The sequence below is a fragment of the Cetorhinus maximus genome, chromosome 31, assembly GCF_964194155.1.
Source record: "Cetorhinus maximus chromosome 31, sCetMax3.hap1.1, whole genome shotgun sequence".
Taxonomy (NCBI): domain Eukaryota; kingdom Metazoa; phylum Chordata; class Chondrichthyes; order Lamniformes; family Cetorhinidae; genus Cetorhinus; species Cetorhinus maximus.
In genome coordinates this window covers 12518575-12539968 of record NC_135909.1, presented here as the reverse complement: position 1 = coordinate 12539968, position 21394 = coordinate 12518575, and the positions used below count along the sequence as shown (strand labels likewise).

Here is a 21394-nt window from a genome sequence, read left to right as displayed (position 1 = left end):
CAACAGCTCGCAGCTGTCCCAACATTTCACTGAAATGAGTTGTCTATTTAATTAAAGTTCTCGTTATTTAGAGAGTTCCACTCCTTCTCTCTTGTACTTTTGCTGTAGTCTCTCGGTTAAAATTTAGAGAGTTCCACTCCTTCCCTCTTGTACTTTTGCTCTAGTCTCTCGGTTAAAATTTAGAGAGTTCCACTCCTTCCCTCTTGTACTTTTGCTGCAGTATCTCGGTTAAAATTACACAGCAGCTCCTTCCCCCACTGCACTTAACCCTCACTTGCAAAAAATTGAATTTTTTAAGTCTTCAGTCTGAAATTTACTCTCTCTGTGTTTGAGCTCACAGGTCACTTGAGTTCTTGTTTGTAATTTAATCGTTCCACGTAATTTACCTGAAAGTAAGGTTTGATTTTGAATATGAATTCATTTGCATTGTAATTCCAGTTTATCTGAATTCAATATATCAACAAACTGGAAGTTTGCTCCTAGCTTCTATGTTTTCAAAGGAAAATCTAGAAGTGACTTATTTGTTCTGCAATAACGTGCCTCAGTTCAATAAATCCTGTTCTAAACAGAACGCTTTATCCAGACAATACATCTACTTGATGAGCTGATGGTGCACGGAGCACTCAGCTTTTACTCATTGATCTTCACAAGAGTTGATTCAGTTTTGATGTTGACTTGTTCGCTGGTGTCGATTTACTCAGACTCTTCACCTGACTTCTGTGCTGTCCAATGAAGCTTTCTCAGCAGAGTTCTCAATAATAACTTGACTTTTCCTCATAGGATTTCAAACTTGATGGTTTTTGAACTATTTATCTAATGATTTAGTTTTGTAAATGTCACAGTCGCTCTCATGATCAGGCAGAAAGTTTAACTGTTGTGTTTTCAAGCAGCCGACAGCTTTATTTGAAATGTCATTGAGACAGGATTTTGGGTTTGAATCCAGTCACAAATCTGGCTGTGATGCCTTGTGGCTCCAGCTGTCATGTGACCTGACAGGGGATGACCACATATTTACCCGAGTCATGTACCTGTAGATTGGGCGATTTCTTAAACACTTTCACTGGGGCTGACTTGGTCACAGTCTCCTTTAAAACACAGGAGTCTTTCTTCAAATCCCACTACGAAATTTTCTTGTAACATGGAAGGCTGACACTCCAGTACTGAGGGAGGTGCTGTCCTTCAGAAGAGACATTAAAACAAAGCACCGTCCATCCTCTCATTTTATTGTAAGTGATCGGATGGTGCTGCGGCAGAAAACACACGAGCAGTGGAGTTATCCCCGTCCCGAGTACTGGCTGATATCTATCCATCAATCAACAGCCCGAAGTATGATCACATTGATGTTTGTGGGAGTTTCCTCTGTGCAAATTAGCTGCCCCTTTCTGACAGAAAGTGTATGTTCCTTTTCCCTTAACCAGTTTCGGTTTTGCTCAATTAGACATGAAATCTGACTGAAAACTCAACTCGGGTGGCACTCAAAATCACAACAAATGAATCATTAATAAAGGATAGAGGGTCTAATTGATCAGATTGTGTGAGGGGCTAATGTTTTCTGTATGAAGAACTGATTTCATTAAGTCACTAACCTCGGTGTCCCAGCTCAATGTAACCCTGAACAATAACTGGCAGCAGGTTTTTGAAGAGATGATTAAATTGAGCCCTGATGTTGATGAAGGTTGCCCTGCGCTATTGAAAGGAGCGCGGGGAATTCTCCCACTGTCTTGACCAACTTTCCTGACTCAATAACACCACCAGAAACTGCTGCACACAAAGAACTAACGGAAGGATCAAAGTTTAAAGTGGAAAACCAAACCCCTTCCCGGCTTCACACAGGAACATATCGCCCTTCAAAAAACTTTCTTCATCAGATCCAATATCTTATCATTGAGATACAGGCACCTCCTCCTGCCTGAATTCATTATGTGCAGGAATTGGATTTATTTTGTTTCATCAGCTCACAAAAGTATGCAGGAGCCGGGAAACTTTCATGATTTCCTGTGTTTCAATGAGAAATTATCAGCTGAAATTTTTAATAAGACACAGAAAATGCTTGTATCACGGAGCAGGTTTGTCCTTCACAGAATTAATACTAACACACTTCCCGTCCAATCAGTGAGGGAAGTCGACACTGAGAGAATATGAACAGAGAGGGAAACAACTGGATTCTAATTCTGCCCCGCTGAAAAAAAACGATAGAATTGGGTTAACAGACAGATGTTTCAGGATTTAAATTCCCAAATATTGATCAAAGGATTGGCAGCTTGTAAAATCTAGGAAATGCAGGTTGGAGAGGATAATTTAATTATCTGCAGTATTTACTCGGGCTTGAGTTGTGTGCAGAATTCTAGTTCAGGACTGGAGACTGTCAATATTGAGAGAATAATGGCATCAACAAAGGCTAACACCTCGTTTCAGTTCCCTCCAGATTTAGTTTTTTCTTTATGAAGAGTGGGTGGAGGAATTAACTTCATGAGGCAATATGTACACACTGGATCATAATTTGAAAGCCTGCTCGGTCCAGGACTATGAAAATCGGAATATACAAACAGAAGTAAAATATTCTTCCCTCATGCCTGTTCTGCCATTTAATGAACTCATGACTGGTCTGTATTTTAGCTCCGTCTATCCCTCTTTGTTTTGTAATTCTTAAAGTTCTTACCAAACAAAAGCCATTAGTTTCAGTTTGGAAATTTTTGATTGACTCCCAGCTTTAACGCTTGATTGAGGGAGAGAATTCATTATTTCCACCACCCTTTGTGTGAAGAAGTGCTTCGTGAAATTATCCCTGAAAGGCTTCAATCTAATTTGAAGGTTATGTCCCCTTCTTCTGGTCTTCCCCCGCCAGAGGTAATAGTTCCTCCCGATCTACCCTGTTAAATCATTTAATCATCATATATATCTCAGTTATGTCGCCCCTTAATCTTCGATATTCAAGGCATTACGAGACTAGTTTTCGAAATCCGTCATCATTTGAGTCTGGTATCACTCTGGTGAAATTCTGCTGCTCCCACTCGGAGGCCAATCTATCCTTCCTGAAGTGTGTTGTCCGGAACTGAACACAGTGATCTAAATGGGATCTAAACAGAGTTTTATAAAGCTGTTGCATGAAGTCCAATCCTTTGTTTTCTACTAGCATTGTTAGCGTATTTTTACCTTCCTGTCCACTAGCTTTTAATGATGTCTGTACATAGCTTCCTGCTCCTCCACATTTTCCCACATCTCACCACAAAAATAAACAATCTGCTCTATCCTCCATAGGATTAATTAGACGGCCCATCACTTTAAAGTTCATTTGCTAAAACTTGCTCACTCACTGAACTCATCAAGCAAATTTCAACTTAAATGTGTTCCCCAAGGATAATGTTATGTTCCTGCTCCATCGTCGTTAACTTTTTCCATTGCCTCCTTTCATGAATCCTGTCTGATAATCATTCCAGTATAATTTGGGTGAAGAACTGTAATTGTCAGTCACAGTTTTGATGAAGTCTGAAGAAATCCGTGATCTCCAGTGAGATATTGACAAGCAACGGATTTCAGTTTTCTTTTATTCAAAATGTAACAAAACAGGAAGCAACAATTAATTAATAATATCCACCAACTAACAAACCCACATATGCAAAACACAATAGATTAGCAATCCAGCACCTTAAACTCTCAGTCACCTGATCACCTGTCTGAGTTTTAGAACACAGTCTCACACCCTTTTTCCATCCATGAAAAGTTGGTAAGAAGATTCTGAATGAGCCGCCTGGTGCGCAATGTTGGAAATGCAGCTTCTGTAAGTGAAAGGAATTTCTATTACATCAGGTCAGGGACTGTTTGGAATGGACCAAAGTGAAACATTTCCTGACAAATTAAATTGTGACAATAGAAAAATCTTACAGAGTGTATGTACTCTTCATTGGTTGTCAAACATTCTGTCAATTGGTAAACCGTATTGTATAAGAAACAAAATACTTGGGATGATTTTAAATACCTGTACTAAATCTCCCCTTAACGTTCCCTGTGATAAGAAGAACACTGGCAGTTTTTAACCCAGTCCATCCATATACAGGATCCCTCACCGCTCATACCATTCCAGTAAATCTCCACTGTACGCTTTCCAAGGTCTTGCTGTTCTTCCCATAACTTTTCCATAGCCCTCACCAGGATCTTATATTCATTATTATAATGGGATATGCCTCCAATTCTTTGAATCCCATCTACCCACATGATTCTTGTTAACTAAGATATGATGCATTATAGATGAGGAAAGGCTTCCATCAATGTTAATTTCATTAAAGGCGTCGAAAAATGAATTTTCAATCTTTATTAAAAGAATCTTTGTGAAATTCGCTAATCAGCCCATGAAAACCCCACTTCCTTCATTCCACTTATTGCTATTTTTATTTCTATTAATCCTAGTTCTTTACTACAAAGCTTTCCCTCTTCTCCTTTACATCCTCTTCAACAAAAATGCTCATTTTATCCATCCACAATTTACAACTGCCTTCTTTTCTATTTAACTCTTGTTTAAAAAGAGGTACTGGACGGACTGGCTGAACTTTATGTTGGTAAATCGCAAGGACTTAATGGGATGCAGCTGACGATGCTGAGAGATGTAATAGTGGAAATTATGACGTTACTGGCCAGAACCTTCAGAATTCAATTTGTTTTTGTAATGGACAGCAACAAACCACTTATTTATCCCAGGACACAATATTGAGTTAATATGAATCGGTGCTGAGCAGGTTCTAACGTCCCGGGTCTCCAATTCTTTTTTACTTCAGTGACCGGTCCTTGATGTAAGCTTTTGCTTCACAACTCTTGTTTATTACGGGAAACAAAAATGAATAGAATTTAATCGGCGCAGAGCAGATTCCAACGCCCTACATCTCAGTTTTGATGTAAGTTTTTTCCTCTAGATATGAGACCCCACCTCCTGGGAACACAGCAGCAATACTTCCAGGATCTGATTTACAACCTTGAAACTCAGTGAAAGGTTTTCACCCTCCCCTCGGGCTCTGACCGCCGCTCTACCCCCAACATTCCGCTTGGATAAGCAGACAAAACAACTTCCTTCCCAGCAATCCCCCAGTACAGACTGGATAATGTCCCAAGCTGGTATCCCGCTAATCTCACATTGCTCCACCGATTTATGCTATTCCCCCAAACTCCGGGAATCTCGGCCCAAATCCCCAGACCTTTCATTATCTCCTTAACCAACATTTTCTCCCCTGAATAAGTCCACCCTGAGAAGAGGGGCTCGGCATTCCGAGTTCCTCTGCAGACATCCGGTTGCTGCTAATGGACCAAAAGATGCCTAAAACCTGAAAGAAACCCTCTGGCACAGCCCTCTGAACATGTCTCCATTAGACCGTATGTCTCCATTAGACCGTGCAGTCACTCACTTTTCCAGAGCAGCTTCATCCAATTCAGGATCGCGGGGAGTCCGAGACCATCCGGACAGGCAATAGGCGTTGGCGGAGTTCACCCAGGACGTGGACTCCAGTCCATCACAGGCACACACTCACACACACACAGACACACACTGAGGGGCAATTTACCGAAGCCAATCCACCTAACCGGAGAAAATCTACACGGATACGGGGAGAAAGTGCAAACTCCACTCGGACAGACACCCGACCGAACCCGGATCCCTGAAGCTGTGAGGCAGCAGCGCCTCCGCCCACCGCGCTGACAATACCTGCTTCATAGATAACAACAGCGCCAAGTATGAGCCATTTCGGTGCCAGCATCCTGTGGAAATAGAGGATTCAAAATAAAACAGAATTAAAAATACTGAACAGATCCTCAGGGAGCAGGACGCAAGTCAAAGTGGAAAAACCCAGTGGATTTGTCGTCGAAACTTTTCACCATTGGACAATGGCAGCTGAAATCATTCCCCCTTCCCCCCTCCTCCCCTCCCCCTCCCCCCCAAACCCCACCTACCCCACGCCCCGCTTTCATACAGACCAAAAATGTTCCTGCCCTGATTCACTTTTGCTCAAGTTGTTTGCAATCAAATGAAGAAAATAAGCTGTCGGAGGGAATTTCCATGATTTATGGAAACACCAACAACCGCCAGTTGTCAATCACTCAGCCCCATCAGACCCACCCACACTGACGGGAGCTTCCTGCATCTAGCACTGGCCGTGTCGCACTCACCAGCTGCTCACCCAGACCCCACTCTCACAAACACTGAACATTTTTATCCAGGCCCTTCAATTTATTTTTAACAATGAGAAGAAATGTTCACATTTCATCGCAGTTTGGTTGAACGGAACAAATGTTAAACTTTTGACCGTCACTCGGTAACCACGCTCGACATTCCTTCAATCAGTTGTATAAATTATCGGCTGTAAGGATTTAATTCACTGGGTTAAATAATTTCCATGTGAGGAATGTTCCAGTGTGAGAATGGAGGGGGCCGGGCTGACTGAGCTGTGTCTTCACCGCTTCTGGGCAGTGGGAATGTTCACCCTTCATTCTGCTCCGATTCACTTTCCCAAAGGGAATCTACAGATTCTCCAATCTGGGCCCTGGGGTTTATTCATTGGTTCCTTTCAATTTGTCTCATTTTTCCGAATAACGATGTTTTCCGAAATTCGGGGAAACCCTCCCCTTACATCCTGCCCCAGTCTAGGGTGGAACAGGCCGATACCGACACCAAACTGGTCACCTCCACACTGGCAGATACAACACGGTCACACTCTGCTTCAGTGAGATGAATGTCGAGAGCGGTTTCTTGGGAAGAAATTGTGGCTGATTGAGGTGCTTAGAAAGTCCTGATTATTTGTAATGAATCCGTCCCAAATCCATTGGAATGTCCGTGGAGTGACACCTAATATCCCTCTTTGTGAAAGGATATTTAAGATAAATGATAATCTCTTTCGGTGAAACGTGTTGAGCAGGTTGTGAGGAGAACGCTTTGAAATGTTCATGTGCTGCCACGTTAACAACATGTAAACAATTGACACTTTTTCACAAATACATTTAAACCGAATGTCCACCTAGATGTAAACTCAGAGTATTCAGCATTTTAAACGGAGTGGAAAACAGGTTCATTGCACATCTGCAGTGAGGTCTCAGAAAACAGAATTTGCCAACTGCTTGTTACAGCGTTCACACAGTAAACTATTGTTCACCTCTCTTCCTCTTATTTCCGGTGATGAAGTTTGAATCCTATCGCTCACCCAGTGAGTTTTACCTTGCTCTGTTGTCTTGTTCTTCCAGAGTCTGGATGTCAGTGTTCTGAACTTCAACTGTTAAATAGAATAGCGCCCATCTCTTCCGGTGAAGTCACACGAGGGAGGGTTTCTCAGTGTGAGTGGCCACTTTCCAGAAATCTCTTCTTCAGTTGTGTTGAAATGTTAGAAGGAAACCTGCTGTACAAGCGAGGGCAATTTGAGCTAGCAATTTGGAAATACTCATCAGAACCAAGAAATGATTTGCACTGTTACGGAGGACTTGCTCAAATCAGCTCAAAACTTGTAAATGGAAGCAAGGCTCCGCTAGGATTTGAACCCAGGGTCTCCTGTTTACTAAACAGGCGCTTTAACCAACTAAGCCACAGAGCCCAACACCCGTGGCGACATCTCATGAACAGTCAGTTATATGTCGCAGATCGGGCACGACTTCGGTCCAGAAAACTGGGGTAAAGTATAAAATGAGTGTAGAGCCTTTCATGATGTGGTAAAGAGACACTTCACACAAAGGGTGGTGAAAAATTAGAACTTTCCTCCCAAAAAGCGAACGAAACTTAGAGTCAAATGGCAATTTTAAAAATGAGGTGGATCGAGGTTTTTTTTGAATCAGCACTGGTATGATTGTCTGTGAATCCTGCCAGGAAGCTGGAGTTCAGATACAGATGATCCAGGATCCAGTTGAAGGGCAGAACAGGATTTTGACCCAGTGACAGGGAAGGGATGGCGATATATTTCTAAGTCAGGGCGGTGTGTGTCTCCACTGAATGGGGAGCTCACCATACTGAAGGGCCAATATCCCCTCCCCTTTTAACCGCACCTTTCTGTGCTAATGCAGGGGATACAACGTCAGCTTTTTATCTCCTCAAAACCCAAACACCTCTTCCAAGTGAAGCAGTGATGCACTTGTCCTATTTTTCAGTTTAATGTCGTGTGTTTGCAGGTGATGGTGTTCCCATGCGTCTGCTGCCCTTGTCCTTCTCGCCGGCAGGAGTGGCGGGTTTGGAATGAGCTGTGGAAGGAAAGTTAATGTCAGGAGGGGGATTCGTCACCCACGCTTCCAGAAGAATAGGGCAATATAAACACAGCACTTCAGACCACTCGGCCATCATAAATCGCAGCTGTGATGTATTGGGACACTAACCCATTGAACTTTGCACAAATGTTTTGAATTCTATTTTCATCTTCATTGCATTAGAAGCTCGATGTGATTTTCCTTTTTTCAGCACCTGTCAGGTTCCTGTATCTGAGTCCCATCCTTCCCCAAGCCGCCGGGGGGTGAGGAGCTTCTCATTGCTGCATTGCTCTGTTTGCTCAAATCAACAAAGACCCAATTCCCGCCCGACCTGTTCCTCACACGAAGGTGATGAGAGTGTAAGATCTGAGCGACGTGAAGTGTCCATTGGAAAGTTACATCCTGGCGACAGGAATATCTCTCCACAGCTGCTTTCGGACCTGCTGAATATTCCCCGCATTTCCTGTTTCTGATTTTGTGCCTTCATCACAGGAGTTTTTTTCACTGATAACCCAAAACTTGTCTCTCGGGGCAGCTCCAGCCATAGATTTTCTGTGATCTCCTCACCTACATGTTCTCTCTTCACTTTCCTACACACATGTTTTAAAGTCGGCTGTTTTCACACTCATCATCCTGCGCCATGGATTTCAATCCCTCCCTCCCCGACACACCTCCTCCTACCCCACCCCCCGCCACGCAATTACACCTCACGCAGTCTACGCATTTCTTAGGAATTCGCAAAGACGAGGGGAGAATTAATCCACACTCACATTCAGTAGCACTGAGTGATAATGGGTTAATCACACAGACACACACACGTACAACCACACACACCCCAGCCCCCAACCGCCACCCAACAAACACACACACACACACAGACACACACAGCGCCATTGTGAGATTCAGGATGAGGAGATTCAGAAAGTTGCTTACAATACCAAAGACTGACTAATACAGAACAAACCCGGTCATTTAAAGCACCGGAAGCTGACTGTCAGGCAAATCAATTGCACACGTACAGCTCCACTGACAGACTCAACTTATGCCCAAAACCTCATAAAGTATCAGAAGATGCAAAGATACATACTGAATATGACGAAGATATATTGTGTCTGGGAATGACAGATGCAGAAATCTGATCCTGTTACTGGAAGAGTAATCCAGCGATCCCAGGCTCATGCTCTGAGAGCCATCAGCAGCAGCAGAATTGTATTCGACCATAATTGATACGCTCCTGGCCCAGCACATCACCCACCCTAATATTCCCATCAAACGGCGGAATCAACCTGTATACCGAGGCTCTGCCGAATGTCACGACTCATTGGGGATAGTTCGCTGCAATATCAAACCCCACTGCTCCCCGAGCAGCGACAAATGTGAAAAAGTTTGATCAGCCACCAGATTGCCCCAATCCTACCTAACTGTTTAATTTAGGCTAACAGAATATGAGCACTAGGTTTGTAAACTTAATAAGTAAATAATTGTTTTGATCAAATTGTCTTTAACAAATGGCAAAAGAAAAAAAAATAGCTGCTAACTTATAACACGATAACTTAAACTCCACCCCCTTCTTAAACCCCTACATACACACGCACGCACACACACACACACACACACACACATACACACAAGGCACACAAAACATGTATTTTAAGGGTTGGAAAAAACAGTTCATTAGCACCAATCTGGAGTACAGGGTTCAATGGGTTGATTTTGATTGATGTCTTCGAAATTCCTTTCAGATCTTGTTGATGACACGAGGTGGCCTTCCAGCACTTTCAGAATTTAGTTAATTGGATGACAACTTGCCTTTCAATGTCTCTAACAGTGGTTTTCCCTTTCCCTTTTTATACTGGTTTCCTCAGAGAGAGAGCTGGTTATAGAGATATGAGGAAAGAGATTTTAAATGTTTTCTCTTAGCAGGCCAAGAGCTAACTGCTGTACCACTCTTCACACAAAACCTTGATCACCAGGTCAGGAGCCAATGAAAATGTTTGCAGACAGCTCCCTTGGTCCAGAAATCCTTCCTGGCACCATCCTGTCTTTCATGACACACTCTGTTCCAGGATTGCAGCATTGTATATATCTCTCATTCTGTTCCAATGAGCATGTCTTTCAACATGCAGCCATTGTAATTCTAATCCACAGTCCAACAGGAAATAAAGAGATATGTTCTTTACAACAGCCCAACAGAAATGAGAAAATATGTTTCTTACACTGTGAATAAGAAAATACCATAGACATTTGGCCAACGAATTAATCCCAATTTCCCTAACAGTAATAATGGCTGATAGATACAGAATGACTCCCACATTGGCAATCAGTACCACTGACTGATACAAAATTTATCCCACCCTCACTTACAGTACAAGACACATAAAGAAGGAATTCTACTCTCACAAACGGTTCCAGAGTGAACAAAGCTCATTCAGGTACAGAAGCAGAGTTTTATGGATATGACATGAATCCCACAATCAAATTTACTCCCAGCGATTAACAGATGCAGCCGAGTCTTGAAGACATTAATCCCATTGTCGTTTAACCAGATTTGTACACAAGAACTGGAACATTTCCTTTTTTTGCACGAGATGTGGGCGTCGCTGGCAAGGCAAGCAGGTGTGCCCTGTCCACAAAAAAAGCAGAATAAATCCAACCCGGCCAATTAGTCTACTCCTGATCAAAAAAAGAATGATGGATGGGGACTTCGACAGTGCCATCAAGCAACAGTTACTCAGCAATAACCTGTTCATTGATGCTTGGTTTGGGATACTCCAGGACCATTCAGCTCCTGACTGCACTGCAACCTTGGCCCAAACATGGAGAAGAACTGAGCTTAACTGGCGAGGTAACAGCAACTGCCCTTGATATCAAGGAGGCATTTGAACTGAATGCTTGCCTTTTTAAAGCTGTTGTAACAACCACAAGGGGTCTCAATACGCGTTACAATGAATGAAACACTTTTCAAGTCTAATTAATGGTCTAATGTTGGAAATTGCTGAACTTTGGAACAATTATACATTGTTGGAAATCCTTAAGGAACACATGCAAACCGAAGTGGTTCTGCGGCGCAATGGAAAGCGGGTTGAACTTCTAGGCAGTGATAATTAAGGTATTCAAAGGTTGTGGTTTACTGTCCCACTGTAGTCGGATTTTAGATCAGGTTACAAGCAAATCAATGAGTCATCATTCATGCAAGTAGAAATAAAACACTGCGGATGCTGGCAATCTGAAAGACAAACAGAAAATGCTGGAGAAAGTCAGCAGGTCTCGCAGCGTCTGTGGAGGGAGAATAGGGTTAATGTTTCGAGTCCGATATCACTGTCCTTGGGCACTCTGAAATACTGGACACAAAGCGTTAACTCTGTTTCATTCTCCACAGGTGCCGCCAGACCGGCAGAATTTTTAACATGTTCTATTTTTCTTATTCTTTTATTTAAGGCTTTCAGTAAAGGGGAGCTGATTCACCGACACATCCAGTTATACGGGGGGGGGGGGGCGGGGGGGGGGGGGGGGGGGGGGGGGGGGGGGCTCCTGTCCGCCCCCACTTTCTATCTGAACCACTGACCAGAAGAATCTCACCTTCTCACGGCAACTTTTCATGAAACTAGAAAACACCAGGCCTGGCCAGAATCAGTCTGTTCATTCTTCAAACAGTTTCCAAAGTTGACATATACAGCCAGCGGGAACAGTGGCACGCAGCACAACACAGTCCCCTCCCACAACTCATTCTCCGGTACATCGATGATTACTTCAGTGCAGCTTCATGCTCTCATCTGGAACTGGAAAGATTTATTAATTTTGCTTCCAATTTCCACCCCTCCATCATTTTCACAAGGTCCATCTCTGACACTTCCCTTCCCTTCCTTTACCTCGCTGTCTCAATTTCTGGTGATAGACTATCCACCAATATCCATTACAAGCCTACCGACTCCCACAGCTACCTCGACTACAGCTCCTCACACCCCGCTTCCTGTAAGGAGTCCAGCCCATTCTCTGTCGCATCTGTTCTGATGATGCCACTTTCCAAAACAGTTCCTCTGACGTGTCTTCCTTCTTCGTTAACCGAGGTTTTCCACCCACGGTGGTTGACTGGGCTCTCAACTGTGTGCTGCCCATCTCCCGTGCATCAACCCTCACACATTCATCTCCCTCCCACAACCATAATAGGGTCCCCCTTGTCCTCACTTATCACCCCACCAGCCTCCGCGTTCAAAGGATCATCCTCCGCCATTTCCGCCAACTCCAGCATGTTGCCACCACCAAACACATCTTCCCTTCACCCCCCTGGCGGCATTCCACAGGGATCGTGCCCTCCGGGACACCCTGGTCCACTCATTCATCACCCCCTACACCTCAACCCCTCTCACGGCACGTTCCAGTGCAACCGCAGAAGGTGCAACACCTGCTCCTTTACTTCCCCTCTCCTCACCATCCAAGGGCCCAAACGCTCTTTTCAAATGAAGCAGCATTTCACTTGCTCTTCCCTCAATTTAGCCTACTGCATTAGCTGCTCCTAATGCGGTTTCCTCTACATTGGAGAGACCAAACACAGACTGGGTGACCGCTTTGTGGAACACCTTCAGTCTGTCCGTAGGCATTACCCAGACCTCCCTGCCGTTTGCCATTTCAACACTCCACCCTGCTCTCATGCCCACATGTCCGTCCTTGGCTTGCTGCATTTTTCCAGTGAAGCTCAACGCAAACTAGAAGAACAGCACCTCATCTTCCGACTAGGCACTTTACAGCCTTCTGGACTGAATATTGAGTTCAACAATTTTAGATCATGAACTTCTCCTCGATCCCCACCCCCTTTCCGATCCCCCTTTTTTTCCATAAATTTATATAGATTTTTCTTTACCCACAGATTTCCATTATTTATAAATATATTTCCATCCATTGTTTTTTCTCTACCTTTTAGCCTATTTCGATCCCTTCATCCCCCCCCCATTCCCACTAGGGCTATCTGTACCTTGTTTATCCTGCTTTCTACCCTTAATTCGCACATTCCTTAGATAATATCGGCACCCTCAACACGTATTTGTCCTTTTGTCTATGACAACTTTTGGCTATCTCCACCAATCACTGGCCCTCTATCCAGCGCTACCTGTCCCCCACCCCCCACCCCCCCCACCCCACCCCCCCGCCCCCCACCTTAAACCAGCTTATATTCACCTCTTTTCTATTTTTACTTAGTTCTATTGAAGAGTCATACGAACTCGAAATGTTAACTGTGTACCTCTCCGCAGATGCTGCCAGACCTGCTGAGTTTTTCCAGGTACTGTTATTTTTGTTTTGGCTTTCCAGCATCCGCAGTTATTTGTTTTTAACTCTCTGTTTAATTGACTGCCACTTCACTTCAAGGAATGCCTACCTTGAAGAAGTATTGCTCTTCTCTCCATCAGGCTTTCCGTATCTCTCTTATTCCTTGTTCACTTTCATTGCTTTCCATTTCTCTCCTGGTGTTTGACAAGGTGTTTACTAAAACCCGCTTTCACAGCCATATTTCCTTTCTCAGTGACTGTCTCCGTCTCCGACTTACCCCACGGGGATTTCAACTGAAGCTCCAACCCTCATGTTTCGAATCCACCCAGGATTACAAGTATCTCCGGGACATACAATACTCCTTGGACTGCTGTTCTCGTCGCCTTCTGAGATCCACACTCAAAGCCATATGAACACACTCAACCTCTCCATCCAGCAGCACCGCCGCACCCTATTTCTAAGCTGCCCGTGCCCCCAGTTTCATTTTGTTCTTCGTCTCATCCGACGCCTCAACAAGAAACTTTGTCTCTTTCTTTCAGGTGCAGAGGAACGCAAGCTCCAACAACTCATCGACACCAACACCCATCCAGGACCCTCCACCCCTGCATGTCCCTCTGTCCCCATCCCATCTTCCAATCGCAGCCCCAGCCGTGTATTCGCCATACCCCCTAACTTTCCCCTCTCCGATGCTGAACGTTCAGTGCCCAGCAAGGGACTTAGTTTCAAACCATTACGCCCTCATCTCAATTAATTTCGGGCTCGGCACGATGCTGCAGTTTCCTTCTGCAGCCTTCGTCTCCATGCTCACTCCTTTGGGCAGGAGTCCTCTCCCCGTTCAACGGATCCTTTTACCCGCCTCCAATATTCTCCCTCCAGTTGGACCCCTCCCTCTGGATTCTTACCTTCTCTTGATCTTTTCATTGAGAGCTGTTGGCGTGACATTAGTCATCTTAATTTATCTGCTCCTCTCACCCACTCTAATCTCTCTCTCTCTGAACTTGCTGCATTCCGTTCTCTCAGGTTCAACCCTGATATTGTCATCAAACCTGCTGACAAGGGTGATGCTGTTGTTGTCTGGCGCACTGACCTCTAGCTCGCAGAGGCTAAGCGTCAACTCACAGACACTTCCTCCCACCTCCCCCTGGACCATGACCCCACCACTGAACATCAAGCTATTGTTTCACGGACTGTTCCTGAACTAATCTCCTCTGGGGATCTTCCTTCCACAGCTTCCAACCTGATAGTCGCCCAACCTCGGACGGCCCGCTTCTACCTCCTACCCAAAACCCACAAACAGGACTGTCCCGGCAGACAGATCATGTCAGCCTGTTCCTGCCCCACGGAACTCATTTCGTGCTATCTTGACTCCATTCTCTCTCCCTTTGTCCAGTCCCTTCCCACCTACTTCCGTGATTCCTCTGACACCCTACATATCAACAATTTCCAGTTCCCTGGCCCCAACCGCCTCCTCTTCACCATGGACGTCCAATCCCTCTACACCTCCATCCCTCAATGGGATGGTCTGAGGGCTCTCCGCTTCTTCCTCGAACAGAGGCCCGAATAATCCCCATCCACCACTACTCTCCTCCTTCTGGGTGAACTTGTTCTCACACTGAACAACTTTTCCTTAAACACCTCTCACTTCCTCCAAATAAAAAATGTGGCTTTGGGTACCGGCATGGGCCCCAGTTATGCCTGTCTCTTTATGGGGTATGTGGAACATTCCTTGTTCCAGTCCTACTCCGGCCCCCTCCCACAACTCTTTCTCCGATACATCGATGATTACTTCGGTGCTGCTTTATGCTCTCGTCTTGACCTGGAAAAATTTATTTTGCCATGGGAGGGGGTTGAGGTGTAGGGGGTGATGGAGGAGTGGACCAGGGTGTCCCGGAGAAAATGACCCCTGCGGAATGCCGCCAGGGGGGGTGAAGGGAATATGTGTTTGGTGGTGGCATCATGCTGGAGTTGGCGGAAATGGTGGAGGATGATCCGTTGAATGCGAAGGCTGGTGGGGTGATAAGTGAGGACAAGGGGGACCCTATCATGGTTCTGGGAGGGAGAGGAAGGTGTGAGGGCAGATGCGCGGGAGATGGGCGGGACACAGTTGAGGGCCCTGTCAACCACCGTGGATGGAAAACCTCAGTTAAGGAAGAAGGAAGACATGTCAGACGAACAGTTTTTGAAGGTGGCATCATCAGAACAGATGCGACGGAGGCAAGGGGACTGAGAGAATGGGAGAGAAACCTTACAGGAAGCGGGGTGTGAGGATTTGTATTCGAGGTAGCTGTGGGAGTCGATAGGCTTGTAGTGGATATTGGTGGACAGTCTATCACCAGAAATTGAAACTGAGAGGTCAAGGAAGGGAAGAGAAGTGTCAGTGATGGACCGGTGAAAATGATGGAGGGGAAGAATTTGGAAGTAAAATTAAAACATTTTTCCAGATGCAGACGAGGGCATGTAGCGGGACTGAAGCAGTCATCGATGTACTGGAGAAAGGGCAAGTGCTGGAGAATGGGATTGGAGTAGATAGGGGATTGATGACTGACGCGGGCACGATGGGCCGAAAGGTCTCTTTCCGTGCTGTAAAACTCTATAACTCCATGATTGTGGTTTAAATGAGAAACTGGTTCGTTAATGTCGGTTGGCGATGGTGACGCAAGTTACTATTCACTTTCCCTCCGAACCATTGAGCAGAATCATCAAATTCTCCGGACGAATCCTCCAAAACACATTGAGAATTGTTCGAACGCAGTCAGTTTTCTCAGCCCTCAGGCAGACTTCAACCTATTCATAAGCAGCCAGTTGGTAATAGTGACATGCAGCATGACACTGCCTCTCAGAACTGCCCTGTCATCTCTCCAGACTGTTTCTGGGAGACACCTTTAAACAATAACATGATGAGGCCGATGTGAACCTACACCACTGGATGTCAAGACCAACACCATTACCACGCGGCTCTCACAGCTGTAATGAACAGCTCCTGTTGCAGTTTTCGATCAGACAGTGGAGGGTTATCCCGGGTTCCCTGTCAGATGACATGCTGCTTCAGAATGTTTTCCAACTGGATACATGGGGCGAGCGGCAGTGAGAATATTGGAGGGCCGGGGGTAGATTCCTCACTTGTCAGGCTGGAGTTTCGCGTCCATTTCCAGACAATTCCCTTACTCGATCTGAATCTAATTCCGGTCCCTTGATGATTCGCGCATTTCCTTGTTCCACCATTGGAGGCCGTGCCTTCAGCTGTCGGAACCATCAGCTCTTCAATTCCTTCCCTAAACCTCCCACCCCTCCTTTCTCCTTTAACGATCTCTTTAAAATCTTCCTCTTTGATGAAGTGTTTGGCCAGCTGGCCTAATACATGTATCGGTATCAAATGCTGCTTGTTGCCTCTCCTGGAAAGCTCCTTGGTCGGGTTTACGACTGCACGGTGTTGAAATGGCCTGAATGTGGATAAACACACATTCTTCTTCAATCTTAAGAAAGTGTCCCCTGCATTTTCCTCATGTCGCCTATGTCGACAAAACAGTAATGAGTTGCACAAAATGATGAATGATTTTGGTAGACTAAATAAGGAGAACTTTTTTTTAATCCAGTGACAGAAGGGTCAGTAACCACAGGACCCAGTTTTAAGGTAAATAGCCACTTGGTGGCACAGAACTGGAGTGTTTCTGATAAAAAAAGAGACATGCTGTCGAAGTTTTCCATCTTGCACTTATCAGGACAAACACACGAACGCCAAATTTCAAAGGGAACAACATTGAAAAGTATGTGATAAACAGGGTGGTGATTGGTTGGCATGTGGAATCTGACTGGTTAAGGCGTTGCCATGGACAATGCACCAAGAAACAGTTAATCCAAAGCTTTTGTTTTAATTCCAAAAAAAGGCAAGCCAACTCTGATTGGTCAAACATATCAACATGCGAGCTTACGAAATAGGAGCAGAAGTCGGCCATTCTGCCCCTCAAGCCTGCTCCGTCATTCAATAAGATCATGGCTGCTCTGCTTGTGTTTCGATTTTCACATTCCCATCTACCTCCGACAACCTTTGATTCTCTTACCTAACATGAAAATTTGTACCTTTGCCTTAAAAATTTTCAGTGATCTCGCCTCTACCGCTTTCTGAGTCAGGGAATTCCAAAGTCACACAACCATCTTAGAGAAAACAAATTCTCCTAATCTCTGTCCTAAAATGGCGGCCCCTAATTTTAAAACTGTGACCCTAGTTCTGGACTCACCCACAAGAGTGAATATCATTTCCACGTCCACCTTGTCAAGACCATCCAGGATCTTATATACTTCAACCAAGTCACCCCTCAATCTCCGTAACTCCAGTGGAAACAAGCCCAGTCTGTACAACATTTCCCCATAAGGCATCCCGCTCATTGCAGTTATTAATCCAGTCAACCTCCTTTGTACCACCTCCAACCCATTTACCTGCTTCCTTAAATAAGACCAAAACTGCACAAAGGGTGGGAGATATGCTCTCAACAATGCCATTTATAACTGAAGCATAACATTGTTACTTTTATGTTCAATTCCTCTCGTAACAAAGGGTAGCATTCCATGAGTTTCTCAATTACTTGCTGTGCCTGCACTAACTTCCTGTGAATCGAGAACTAGAACAGCTAGATCCTTCAGCATCTCGGAATTCTGCAGGCGTACCCCATTAAATAATAACCTGTTTTTTTTAATCTTTGTGCCAAACCGAAAAACTTCACCATCTGCCAAATGTTTGCCCATTCATTCAACCTATCTATATCCGTCTACAATCTTCTTATGTCCTCTTCGCAACTTACCTATGTTTGTTTCTTCTGCAATTTTAACAACTATGCCTTGCCTACCCTCATCTAAGTCATTGATATAAATTGTAAAAAGTTGAGACCCCAGCACAAACCCCTGCGCGACTCCACTCGTCACATCCTGCCAAACAGAAGAAAATTACCCATTTATGACTGCTCTCTGTTTTCTGCCAGCTGCCAATTTTCTACCCACACTAATCTGAACAGTGATGATCGGCTTGAAGTTGACAGTAGCAGAGAACTCATTTAGCGGATTTCTCAAATAGCACATCGAGGAAAGGGAGCTGGTTACACTGTTCATTTTCAAATGTGAATATGAGCGCGGGATGGAACACGTTAACGTCTGCAAGGAAATGCTTACTTACAACTACATGTTGGTTGTTAATTCCCTCTGAACGAGATTGCGGAACCACATAAATGCCCATTTTCTCCTCAGTGAAACTCCTGGAATACAGTGTAAATGCGGTCAAATAAAAACCAAGCTGCGGGGCTACCAGCTCTGTCAGTTCTTTCAGATAATATTAAAACAGAACTCATCAGCCTGCAACCTGAACTCACAAGCATGGGGTTACCTGAATTGCTGTTTTGGGATAATTTCAGAGTCAGATTATATAGGCAAACATTTATAAGGCCTGTGTTTATTTTCCCCACATGTGCAGCGTAGATAAATTCTAAGCAATAACGACCCGGATTCTCAAACCTGCTCCCGATTTCGGTAAATCCCACCTTCCAGAGCACAGCTCTTCATTGTTTTCCTTACGCGGCCCACATCTTGGACCAAAAGCCACAAACAATGATGTTTGGCTGGGGGTTGAACCCTTCACTTCTCGCAAACCAATTCAACAAAAATCCCTAATTAAGGATCGCACTCCTAGACCAAAGAGCCAGCGGAGATGACCCGCTTCAATGAATATAGATGTTGATTGCCATCAAAGTGCTTCAGTCACCCTTTTACATTGCTATAGTGAAAAGACAGCAATGAACAATTCCAGCTCAGCTCCGGCTGTAATACGGGGAGTGAAACACTTTGCTGCTCCACAATTTTAGTTGTGCCCAGATATCCTGATTGTTAATTCCCCTTGAACCGGATTGCTAAAACGCTCACTTTCTGTTCAGTGCAAATACTAGAAAACAGCCAAAACATCGAAAAAATAAATCAAATTATGCCATTCTGTGTGTTCGTTCAGGCAAAATTGCAAGTGACTGCATTGGGCATCCCACCTGAATCTACAAGGAAGGAGTTGCTGCATTTGGTGCAGTGGGATGAATTCAGAGTCCCATGACAGGAGGAGGCTTTGCGTTCATTTTCTTCACGTCCGGTGAAGTGAAGTATTCTCTGCAATGAACTTCTAGGGTGTTTCAATCTCGCCCTGATTTCCGCAATTAGAATTTGAAAACAAGCAGGGCTCGTCCGGGATTTGAACCCGAGACCTCTCGCTAGTTCACACAATGAAGACACCTAAGCGAGAATCATACCCCTAGACCAACGAGCCAGCCGGTAACGTACCCCTGGTGCAACTAAGGAATCGTTTCAATGGCACCTACAGGCGACCAAACATCTTTGGACATCGTGATTGGGAAATCAGACATTTTGGCAATTACTCCGCATCTCGGGCAGTAATAAGAACAGTGAAACCGATGTTCACGTTTCACATCGATTACTTTTGATCAACACTGGAAAAAGTTACTGTTGTTATTAGTTTTAATCCAGTGAAACGCAAGAAAAAAGCAAAAGCGGCAGCCTGCGATGTATTGGAAATCAGTAAAGATAAAAGGAGAATAAAGTTTGTGCAGTTTGGCCAGAGAGAGGGAAACATAAACTCTAAGATTTACAACAGCGCAGAATGAGGCCCGTCCTGTCCGTGAAAACGGATCCGACTGTGCAGCCAGATGTGCAATGTTGGAAATGTCGTTTTTGTTTTTGACCTTCACCAGGACAGGCAGTAAGATGTAACATTGATTATCATACAAACCGCGAGAGATTAAATCACAATAAAACACAAAGAGCGATAAATAACCTGAAACAACAAATCTATTGGATTGAAATGTTGAATTTCGATTGATATATCGCAAACAGCCAATTGAATTGGATCTTCGTCGTTTTATAGATCCGGAAGAGAAAAGAGAAACTGATGAAAAATGAAAAAAAAACGATAAGAAATGAAAACTAAAACTGCTGCCTTATTATCTGTTTCTTCACTCACCCTTCAATACTGGATAAAACAGAATGGAAATAACTGGATGAATTTAACCAAACGGATCCCGATCTGAAACGTTTACTCTGTTTGTCCCGCCACAAAAGCTCCCAGTTCTGCTGTGTATTTCCAGCTTTTTCTGAGTTTTCTTCAGATTTGCAGCATCTTCATTATTTCGCTTTTGGAATGTATGAGAAACCTCGGTGAACACTCGCCCTTCCCCCTTGCGTCGTGCCCCAGTCTCATTTTAAGTGGCCCAAAGCGACCCTCACACCGTCACCTCCACGCTGACAGATACAAGGTGGTCACGCACTGGTTCAGTGAGATTAATGCCGAGAGCGGTTTCCAGGTCCAATGCAATCGCAAAAAGAATCGTTGATTGAAGTTGTGGGGGATTGCGGCAACTTTGAATTGTGAATTTGTGCAGCGAATTACTTTATGAGAAGGGACAATTTCAAACAGCCATTCTGAAAACCTTTCTGAAAAGAAAATGATTCGGCCCTGTTTTGCTCAACTTCACAAATTAATCCAAATGTTAGTTTCTTCGACAGGGATTTAACCACAGCGTGTTTGTTAGGAGGATATTTTAACTAAATTCTCATAGAATCAGAGCAGAGGAGCTTGATGACTTGATCTGAGGGGTCTTGGGGGTGTATTTGATGTGTTTAGCTCTGAATTTTCCGTCTCTGGGTATGTTACGATTCCGCGAGTTTGCTGTTCTGTGTGATTGAGAGGGAGGGAAGCAGGAAGATCTGTGAAAAAGTTTTCCCTTTAAATATTTCACAGCTCCCCCGTCTATTTTTGGTATTCGTTCATAGGATGTTGATATCGCTGGATCGGCCAGCATTTTTTGCCCATCCTGAATTGCCCTTGAGAAGATGGAGGTGTGTTGCCTTCTTAATCCGCTACTGTTATGACGCGGCAGATGGCGTGAGCCAA

General features: G+C 44.4%; 1 protein-coding gene and 1 non-coding gene across 2 annotated transcripts in view; one reads left to right on the top strand and one right to left on the bottom strand.

Annotated features, from left to right (window-relative positions):
- LOC144670420 (histone H2B-like) overlaps positions 1-21394 on the top strand; it is a 528756-nt gene that overhangs the window by 104282 nt on the left and 403080 nt on the right. The window lies entirely within an intron of this gene.
- On the bottom strand, positions 7486-7559 carry trnat-agu (transfer RNA threonine (anticodon AGU)). Its single transcript has one exon. It is a non-coding gene; the product is annotated as a tRNA-Thr (tRNA).